An 11,913-nucleotide genomic window follows, 5' to 3' on the forward strand; every position below is an offset into this window, starting at 1 on the left:
AGCTCAGTTAGATTCACAACACTTTTCATGTCTCTCAACTGCGGAAGTGTTTGGTTAATGATTCCTTAATGGTGCCTATGGAGGACATTCATGTGGATGAGCGCATGAACTACACCAAGAGACAGGTTGCGATCCTCGATAGGAAGACCAAAGCCCTACAAAACAAGGAGGTGAACCTGGTAAAGGTGCAATGACAGCACCGAAAAGGCTCTGAATGGACTTGGGAGCCTAAGGAGGAAATAAAGGATAACTACCCGGAGTTATTTTCAACAATGAACTTCGAGGAAGAATTCTGATTCAAGTGGGGGAGAGTTATAACATTGGGTTTTGAGGTATGTTTTGTTTTAATTGAATATTTGAAGTTTGGCGAGTCGTACGATGTGGGAAGAATGGCCACGACGTGGCGATGCATTTTCCAGCTATGAGACTTTTTGACTCGCCACGACGTGGCAAGGAAGGCCACTACGTGGCCGCCGCTGATGTCTTAAACCCTAATTTTTCGGGTTTTTCACTTATTTAAATGAATGAGGAGGCTAGGGTTTGCTCACCCTCAGCCTCCACCACCCTCTTTTATCCAGAAGAAAACCCTAACACTTTTCCTCCAGTGTTGAAGCCTTCTTGAGTGCTTTTGAGAGGTCTTGAAGGAAGAAGCAATAAGGAGTAAGCCAAGGATCAGCAAGAAAGACCCATCTACCTTCCTAGTTCGACTTGGACCCTTGTAAGTATTCAAGGCTCCACTTTTTTTTATTATAGAGTGCTAGATCTTGCATTTTCTCCCATTTTCTCCTTCATCATGTTGGTTGGGATGGCGAGACTTAAAATCGTTGCAACTTTATGAATCTCTAGATCATTTGAATTAGTTTATGGTTTGGATTTGAAGTTTGGTGGTTTGATTGTGACATGCATAAGACTTTGGTCACAAAACCCCATTTTGACCTAAGTTGATTCCAAGACTTGCATTGGACATGAAAGTCTAAAAAGCATCAATCTTTATGATGATTTTAGTGTTATAATCTCTCATAGAGAAAATACGCTTAAGACTTAAGGGATTAAGTGCTTCTTGATTAACCCCATGTCATGCTTATGCTTTATGGAACTAAGACTTGAGATCTAGACCTTTTGGTGGATCTCAAGGGATAAAGTTGGAAACTTTATCCCTTTAGACAACAATAATGATCAGATCTGGGTTTTGGAACCTTTGGGATTAGAGGTTTTGGCTTTACTAATTAAGACGTTTTGGATCCAGTTGCCAGAGCGTGGTGACTATGGAAAACACGTCTGTTTTGTCATTTGGGGGACACGTCGTAGTGTGACAACCCAAAATTTCTAACTTGGACTTTCTTCATTTTTATCAAAGTTAGCCTCGTTTTGCTATTTTGTAATGAAGTTTTGGGTCTATATGAGTGCATTAGGCTTAGTATAACCTAGATATGAGTCTTAGGAAGGGTTAGAATGTGTGTAGCATCACAAAATCGGGCCAAACACACCAAACAAGGTGTGTGTGGCCGCACACCCGAGTGTGCGGCCAACCAGCCGCACACAGCCAACCGCACACCCATCTTCCAGCCGCACACTCATCCTTATATATATAGGGTGACCCCTTTCACTCATTCCTTTCTTTTGGCTGCACTCTACTTGCTCTCTCCACTTTCTCTCTAAAAACTCCATCCAAGAACACTCTAATGGCCTCAAAAACGTGAATTACTCCATCATTCAGCTTGTTATACTGGATCCACTTGCGTACGAAACACCGGTTGACACTCAGCATTCGTAACCGATCATACACCCAGATCCTACGTCAAACAATATAATTATACAAGTAGGGTTTGAAGGACTTAGGACTGATAGCCCACCTTATTTCCTGTTCCTTATTTCCTGTTCCGAGTTAACTTACATTTTTCAACATCAATGACACTAAATACTTATGAACTCACCAGCATTTTATGCTGATACTCTCTTTCAAAATAATTTGTATTCTTAGGGAACCAGTAAGACAGGTATACCCATGCAGCTTTTGAAGGACGAAGTGGATCCAAGACTCATCTTATTTTGATTGTACATTTTTGGTGTCATTTGAACATACAATAGAACACACATGTAATTAACTATTATATTAATGCAATGGATGTTGTTGCTTGTTTACTATTATGCATTGTTATGATACTGTACATGACGTCCTCCGCCCCAGAACGTTTCTTCCGTTCCGGTTTTGGGGTGTGACAGATTGGTATCAGAGCATTGTTTATAGTGAATCAAGTATATCAACCCATAAAAGATATACGAACTATAAATGCATCAGGATTAAAACACTCTGAGCTAGAATTTATACTTTTAAATAATAAAGTATTTAACTAAGTATACGTACATCTATCCATACTAAGATCAGTGTCATACTAGAACATAACAAAAGTATTACGATTGTTGAACAACACGATTAGGCTTAGAGACATATAGTCAAACCTGGGAGGATATAGCCTGATCAACTATATTTTCCGAGGAGTGACTAGCATGTGCCTAAGAATGATTGTGGTGTTGCAACAAGTCTAAAAACTTACCAATACCACTACAACGAGAACATTAGAACAGAGCATAAACCTAAAATACTATAGGAGTATTTTGTGTTACTATAATTAATTATTTGAGAACTAAAAAGGTCTTCACTAGTAGGTCTATAGTTGCTAAGTGGATACGCTAAAGTTATATATGACTAAGGTGTGATAGACTTAGAATCTATGACCTTTGCTTTACTTCCTATCCCTTGTTTGGTTGTGGACTTAGAGTTAGGGTCACCTATTCGAAGGTCTATCCTGCCTTGGTTACATATAACTGGTATGCACTACGCAAATGTGGAAGTAACTAGTAAGGACCATCTTATAATTAACTTAGATTAGTACGTCTATTATTATAAGATTCTTATACCCCCTTTTCTCGCGTAGATAGCATGGCTAACTTCCATCTCCCCGGCGATCCGTATTTTCCCAACCAAGGCAATGGTGGATGGCTCGATGACGAGCCAGAAGAAGATCATCCAATCCCTTTGGATGATCACCTCGCAGAAGGTTTTTCGGATGGATCTGACTCCGAGCCAGAAGTCAACAACTTCCCCAAAAAATTCCAATCCCAAAGCTCAACCCCCGACCAGCATTTCAAGGCCCCACTCCTTTGTGGGCGACAACCTTGAACCGTTGGAGTGATGAGCAGGGTCAGCCCTTACCCTTCAACGGAGACCGAAGCTTTTACAACATAAGCGAGGGAGGCTCAGCTGACCGAGTCCTACCTATTATGGTCCGCAGGATTGCTCGGAATGTAGAGCAAGGTCGAGCAGCCATCGACCGAGTCATGGAAGTTGATGCCAACTCTGGCATTAACACGGTCCGCATTCGCCAACTCAAAGAGACTATGGAAAGAACTAGGAGAACCAACGAGGCCTTGCAGCAACAACTGGCTGCATCCCCAACCGAAGTCATGGAACTCCGAGTGCGTCAGAGGGCGCATGAGCGACATATTCAGGAAGTTGTTCGTCAACTGGCAGATCTGAGGGTTCGCCCGAGGGATACCCGTCGCCGGTAGAAGATGTCGACTCGTCTTTTCTTTTGGGTTAAGGAATAGCCTTTCTTTTCTACGCCTATGTAGCACTAGTCTGTAAAATATTTCTGTCTTTCAAGTACTTTAACTAGGATTTATAAGCTGTCAACATTTTCCCTTATGGTTTGATGTAAGACCTACCGATAGGTCATTTTTCCCGAACTCATTTACATCATTAATACCAGTAATATTGACAGTTATCTAATCTATTGGAAAGTCTTTACCTTTGTGTTTCCCTACTCTATTTTTATGCCTCTATCTGGTGGTTGGACTATGACGATTTAGTCCATGAAACACTCTCATCATACTTACAATTGATTCTTACTATTATCGTCATCTCTGTAAATTTCCAGTAAAAGATGTCGCCTCGCAAGCGTCCGACCAGAGGCAGACCTGTAAATCAAACTCCACCACCACCACCCCCTCCGCAGTTCGATGCGGTGATGTTTCAGGCAGCTGTGACCGCAGCCATGGCTCAAGTAAATTCTGGTGGTGTTAGTGGAGCGGGGACGGGCACCAACTCTAGCCATGGTGAAGTCGAACCACGTACGCGGGAGTGTACCTATAAAGACTTCATCAACTGCAAACCAACGTACTTCAACGGAACCGGAGGGATTATTGCGCTGTCCCAATAGATCGAGAGAACAGAAGCAATCTTTCAGATGTGCTCCTGCCCAGAAGGAAGCAAAATTAAGTTCGCTGCTTGCACCTTCACAGAAAGGGCCCTGACATGGTGGAATGGCCATGTCAAATCACTCTCGCTGGTAGCAGCTAACGCCATGGGCTGGGAGACACTGAAGGATCTAATGACAAAGGAGTACTGCCCAAGGGGCGAAGTTCAGAAACTCGAAGAAGAACTACGGAATCTCAAGATGAAGGGTTCCGGCATAGTGGCTTATACGGCCAGATTTAGCGACCTGGTGACTCTATGTCCCAACATGGTCCCCACCGAAAGCAAGAAAATCGAAAGATACATCTGGGTTTTGGTACCCCCGTATCGAGGGAACGTTTTAGCATCGAACCCTGCGACCTTTGATAGTGCCAAGGAATTGACCCAAAGGTTGATTGATCACGAGGTTCCTTCCCCTCCAACAACAACTACAACGACTGCCTCTGTGCCAACCAAAGCGGCCGACAACAAGAGAAAGCGTTGGGACAAAAGAAGGGCAAATCCACTCAAACCTCTTCTAAGAACCAACAAACTGTGGCTGTCCATGCTGCCACAACTCCTGTTACCCCTGTACCAGCCAAGCCATATGCAGGGACCCTACCCAAGTGTACCAAGTGCAATTTCCATCATAACGGCCCCTGCCGGGAAATGCACTGCACCAACTATAATCGAAAGGGCCATACTGTCCGGTTTTGCAGAACACCACCCAAACCTATCACCCAAGTCCCCGGTACAGGAGTAAGCCAGGCCTGCTACGGGTGTGGCGAGACAGGGCACTTCAAAAGAAACTATCTGAAAGCCGAGAATGCAGGAGGAGCAGGAAGACTACTTGCTATTAGACACAATGAAGCCGTGGCAGACACCACAGTAGTCACGAGATATGTTTCTCCTCGATAACTCTTATGCATGTGTCTTATTTGATTGTGGGGCAGAGAGGAGCTTCGTAAACCAAAAATTTAAACACTTACTCAATCAAGCACCGCGAGCACTAAAAGAAACCTTCGTCGTAGAAATGGCTAACGGAAAGACAGAAGATTCTAACGAGATTTACATAGGCTGTACCCTCACACTAGATAATCATTCATTCCCAATCGACCTCATACCCGTGGCTATCAAGAGTTTCGACGTCATTGTAGGCATGGACTGGTTGAGTCTCTATCGCGCCGATATCCTGTGTTTCGAGAAAGAAGTCCGCCTAAACCTACCGAATAACGAAAACTTGTTAATCTACAGAGACAAACCCAGTACGAGCCTTCGTATCATCTCAAGTATTCAAGCCCAGAAGTACTTGCGTAAGGAATATCGGGCATTCCTTGCACACGTGGTCGATGTGAACCAGAAAACAAAAGACCTAAAAGACCTCCCCATAATACGCGACTTCCCCGACGTCTTTCCAGAAGAACTACCGAGTTTACCTCCCCAACGTCAAGTCGAATTCAGGATCGACTTAGTTCCAGGGGCTACCCCCGTAGCCAAATCGCCCTATCGTCTCGCGCCTTCAGAGATGCAAGAACTGTCCGGTCAACTTAACGAACTGCTCAGCAAGGGCTTTATAAGACCAAGCTTCTCACCCTGGGGAGCTCCGGTCTTGTTCGTCAAAAAGAAAGACGGATCGTTCCGTATGTGCATCGACTATAGGGAACTCAACAAGTTTATAGTCAAAAAACGCTACCCTCTATCACGCATAGACGATTTATTCGACCAGCTGCAAGGGGCGAGCTAATTTTCCAAGATTGATATGAGATCCGGGTATCACCAGTTACGAGTGCTTGAGGAGGATGTTCCGAAGACAGCCTTCCGAACTCGTTACGGACAGTACGAGTTCGTAGTGATGCCCTTCGGATTAACTAATGCGCCCGCAGTATTCATGGACTTAATGAATAGGGTATGTCATCCTTACTTGGATCAGTTCGTCATCGTTTTCATCGATGACATACTTATCTACTCTCGAAGTAAGGAGGAACATAGCGATCATCTACGACAAGTCCTAGGAACCTTACGATCAGAGAAGCTCTATGCGAAGTTCTCTAAATGCGAATTTTGGATCCGAAGAGTCGAATTCTTAGGACACGTGGTTAGCAAAGAAGGAATCCACGTGGACCCGTCCAAGATTAAAGCTATTGAGAACTGGTCAGCACCGAAGACGCCTATAGAAATTCATCAATTTCTAGGCCTCGCTGGCTACTATCGCAGATTCATACAGAACTTCTCGCGAATTGAAAAACCTCTTACGACACTGACCCAGAAAGGTGTGGCCTTTGACTGGAAGGAGAAACAAGAGAAGACATTTCAAACACTGAAGCGAGCCTTATGCACCGCACCAATACTATCCCTCCCCGAAGGGATAGAAGACTTCGTAGTATACTGCGATGCATCCAACCAGGGGCTCGACTGTGTTCTGATGCAACGAGGTAAGGTCATCGCCTATGCCTCAAGACAGCTGAAGACACACGAGGTCAACTACACCACACACGATCTCGAAATGGGAGCAGTTGTGTTTGCCCTGAAGATCTGGAGACACTACCTGTATGGTACGAAAAGCACTATCTTTACAGACCACAAGAGCCTATAACACATATTCAACCAGAAGGAGCTCAATATGAGACAACGACGGTGGGTCGAACTACTCAATGAATACGAATGCGAAATTCGTTATCATCCGGGTAAAGCCAACGTAGTAGCAGACGCCCTAAGTCGGAAAGAATATTCCGGTCGAAGAGTCAAGTCATTAACCATGACTATCCATTCGCATCTCTCCACACAAATTAAGGAGGCACAACTCTAAGCCTTGAAACCTGAAAATGTGGCGGGTGAATCCCTAAGAGGAATTGATAAGAACTTAGAAGTCAAGGGTGACGGAGCTTTATACCTCATGGACCGAATCTGGACACCGAAGCATGGTGGTTTCAGGGACTTGGTCATGACCGAGGCGCACAACACCCGATATTCCATCCACCTGGGTTCAGATAAAATGTATCTGGATCTTAAAAAGTTATACTGGTGGCCTAACATGAAAGCAGAGATTGCTACCTTCATGAGTAAATGCCTTACTTGCGCCAAGGTCAATGTCGAATACCAGAAACCCTCAGGTCTACTACAGCAACCAGAGATACCAGAGTGGAAGTGGGAACGGATCACAATGGACTTCATAACCATGCTACCCAAGACAACAGGTGGACTGGATACCATCTGGGTCATCGTCGACAGATTGACCAAGTCCGCACACTTCCTACCCATCAAAGAGACTGACAAGATGGAGAAGCTCACAAGAACATACATTCGGGAGATAGTACGGTTTCATGGTGTTCCTATATCCATTATCTCCGATAGAGATAGTAGATTCACTTCGAGGTTCTGGCAGTCGCTACAAAACTCCTTAGGAACGAGGCTGGACATGAGTACAACCTACCATCCACAGACCGACGGACAAAGTGAGAGAACTATCCAAACCTTGGAGGACATGTTGCGAGCCTGTGTGATCGACTTTGGAAAGGCATGGGATACTCATTTACCCCTTGTCGAGTTTTCCTACAACAACAGTTATCACACGAGCATAAAGGCTGCTCCATTTGAAGCCCTCTATGGCCGGAAGTGCAGATCCCCTCTGTGCTGGGCTGAGGTGGGTGACACCCAGTTAGCTAAAGGACGAATTCCCGACAGCACTCTCACGGGTCCGGAGATCATTCGGGAAACGACGGAGAAGATCGTTCAGATTCGGGAACGACTGAAAGCCTCCAAAGACCGACAGAAAAGCTACGCAGACAAACGAAGGAAACCTTTGGAATTTCAGGTGGCAGACCGAGTCCTTTTGAAAGTCTCACCCTGGAAGGGCTTGATACGATTTGGAAAGCGTGGAAAGCTAAATCTAAGATACATAAGGCCTTTCGAGATTCTCGCTAGGATCGGCCCTGTAGCTTACAAACTCAACCTACCCCACGAGCTTAGTAATGTACATCCTATTTTCCACGTCTCGAACTTGAAAAAGTGCCTATCCGACGAGACTCTTGTAATTCCACTCGACGAGATCGAGATCAACGAGAGCCTCAACTTCGTGGAAGAATGTGTAGAGGTCATGTACCGAGAGGTCAAGGGAACGAAGCAAAGCCGCATCCCTATAGTGAAGGTTCGCTGGAATGCCAAGCGAGGTCCTGAATTCACGTGGGAGCGTGAGGATCAAATGAAACTCAAGTATCCTCATCTGTTCTTTTAGTTATGTGTAATAACTTAGTCGCTTAAACTCTAATTTCGGGACGAAATCCCCTCTAACGGGGGAATGATGTGACAACCCGAAATTTCTAACTTGGACATTCTTCATTTTTATCAAAGTTAGCCTCGTTTTGCTATTTTGTAATGAAGTTTTGGGCCTATATGAGTGCATTAGGCTTAGTATAACCTAGATATGAGTCTTAGGAAGGGTTATAATGTGTGTAGCATCACAAAATCGGGCCAAACACACCAAACAAGGTGTGTGCGGCCGCACACCCGAGTGTGCGTCCAGCCAGCCGCACACAGCCAACCGCACACCCATCTTCCAGCCGCACACTCATCCCTATATATATATATATATATATATATAGGGTGACACCCTTCACTCATTCCTTTCTTTTGGCTGCACTCTACTTGCTCTCTCCACTTTCTCTCTCTAAAAACTCCATCCAAGAACACTCTAATGGCCTCAAAAATGTGAATTACTCCATCATTCAGCTTGTTATACTGGATCCACTTACGTACGAAACACCGGTTGACACTCAGCATTAGTAACCGATCATACACCCACATCCTACGTCAAACAATATAATTATACAAGTAGGGTTTGAAGGACTTAGGACTGATAGGCCACCTTATTTCCTGTTCCTTGTTTGGTTGTGGATTTAGGGTATCCAGTTATTTGTCCGAAGGTCGTTGAAATCTTAATTATATATTATGTATATGTGTATAGATATAAAGGCTTTTACTTCAATTCCATGCCTTTGGGGTGGTAAAGGTATGCAAACACGTTAAAACATACAAACAACATTTCAAGTAAACTATAATAGGTATAGTTTAGGAGATTACTACATCCTATTACAAGAACATAAATATATACAAATACAGCGAAGAGAACATATACATATACATATACTTTTACAAGTGAACAAAAAGAACATACACGAACATAACATTTAGAGTATGAGATACATCCTCATGACGCGGATTTCACCGTTGTCACATTAGTAACCAGAGTCTCCTGGAGGCAGAGCGGGCATTGTGTGTAAAGATCTGTTGGGGTACAAAGTTTTCCTTGAATGACTTTGTAATGTTTGACTTTTGTAAAACCCACGTGCATGTGGTGCATTAGCCTTTTGACTAATGAGTATTAGAGAGTGAGAGAGAGAAATGTAAATACCTCTATAAATAGTGGGTTCATACCACTTGTAGAGGTGTGCTTGAGAGATGTAAAAGTGAGTGTGTAAGTGTGTGTTATTTATGTAGTCTAGATCTAGATCCTTTTTGTGTAATACCATATACAATCAATACATCTCTTGAACACCCAAATCACCATGTTCATTGTGCAATCTTTAATTCCGCATGCCAAACCATCTTCTTATGTCACTACAATTGGTATTAGAGCGGGTGTTCTTGATTGGATCAAGAATTGATCCTTGATGGCAATTTGATGTGGTGATTCATTTTTTGATCATGGATCTTCGTGTTTAGAGAGTGTTTTGTGTTCTATAAATCGAATTTTTCTTTGATTTGATCCATAATTCGACTTTCTCTCTCTAGAATACTTGTTTGTATCACTTTCTCTTTCTAGAAAACCCATTTGAAATCACTTTCTCTCTCTAGAAATCTTCAAGTTTTTGTGATCATGGTGAATTTGCCTTACAGTTCTTGGATTGTGATCTTTGAAGATATCAAATACAAAGTCAATAAAAATCAATATTATGGGTTGGTGTTAAACAATTTGATATATTGGGAAACTATGGTTTCTTATGGAGGTTTGAAGGATGATCATGGAGACTTGATATTTCAACCACTTTGTGAGATCAAATGGTTAGCTGATATTACATGGTCCATATCAACACGTAGTAGTGATAAGAATGGAGAAGAAAAATATTTGTTCAAAAAGAAATATGTTTCTCTTATTGAAGACCCAAATGATCTTCGTGCTCTTAAGTTTGTTGAAGTTCTTGACAATGGAGTTCAATGTGATGTTCTTGATGTTCAAGAAAAAGGAGTTCAAGTTGATTCTCAAGATGAAAACGTTTTTTGCTCGATTGGAGTTCAAACCGATGATATTTTGTGTTCTTGTGATTCGTTTGAAGGAATGATTCCTTATCGGAAGCCGGTTATCCAAGAAATTCATAAGTATCAAACTCCAAAAGATTTGATTTAAGCTCATAAAGTTGAAGTTGTGGAAAGTGGGTTTGTTCTTGAAATCAAGTCTTCAAGATGCAAAAAGATGAGAAAGAAAAAGAAGAAGAAGATTAATCGCAAAAACAAGCGGGTTTACTCACAAAAATCGTTAAATGTTGTGAAGCCGAAATCAGTGAAACAAATTTGGGTTCCAAAGCAACAATCTCCAAAGGTTGCATTGAATTTGAAGTCAAAACCCAATAGTGTTGGTGGTTCTTTTGAAGATGTTCTTGGATTGTTGAAGAACACGAAGAACGAGTTATACAACACGCATCGTGGTTGGTACAATGTTCAAATCGGAGATTTTCTCATTCCGACAAAAGAACCAAGATCTTCCAAATTTGATTCGTTCGTTGAAAATGGAACTCAATTCGTCAAAAAGGTATCACAAATTCTCAAATGGATTCCAAAACGTCCATGATTTCGATTCGTATTTTGCGTCTTTCAATTTTTGATCGATTTGCCTCATTGGATCTAATTCGTTTCAACCCCGTAGTTGATCCAATTATTTTTGTTTAGAATCAAAATCATTTTCTCAAAATAAAATCTAGTGAAATATCACTGTTCATCAATTCCTATTATTTGAATCCATTTTATTCAATATTGTTCATATAATACTTGAGCCCTTATTGAAATCTCGAATGTTCATTAATTGATCCATGAAAGCCCAATTCGGATTTGAGTAATTGAATTAGCCCAAAATCAAAATAATTTCTTTTGATCCACCGTATTTGCATTTGGCTTGTGTATCACCGACTTCATTCTTCCAGATGAGTCGATTATATTTTGTCTATTCACTGTTCATAAGCAGATCGATATTTGATTACTCCATTTCACTTTTGATTTTCAATCTTTCTTGTGTCGGCATTCATTTAATCGAGAAATCAAATTTGTGAATCATTTCGGGAATGTTGAGTTGAGAAGGTTGAATCAAATTGATCTTTTGAAAAAGAAAGTCAACCTGAAAAGTCAACATTCATGTTCTTGATAAATTGAACACGGAATGGATTTGGAGATTGAATGTTGATATCATTTTTGTTTGATGACCTGATTTCGAAGCCAGAGACTTGGTTGATGTTGATTTTGACTTATGTTATTCGATTGTGTGTGTTGACGGTAAACGAAAGCGACGGACAAACTGGTATTGAAATCAGGTTAGCTGATCGGTGGTGTGCTTGGGAACGAAATTGATTTTGCGTTGGTTTACTGATGACGAAATGATTTTGGATTATATCTGAATCGAATTTTGATTTTGAAGA

Source organism: Lactuca virosa, chromosome 9 (genome assembly GCF_052849685.1).
Source record: "Lactuca virosa cultivar CGN04683 chromosome 9, Lactuca_virosa_CGN04683_v6, whole genome shotgun sequence".
Classification (NCBI taxonomy): Eukaryota; Viridiplantae; Streptophyta; class Magnoliopsida; order Asterales; family Asteraceae; genus Lactuca; species Lactuca virosa.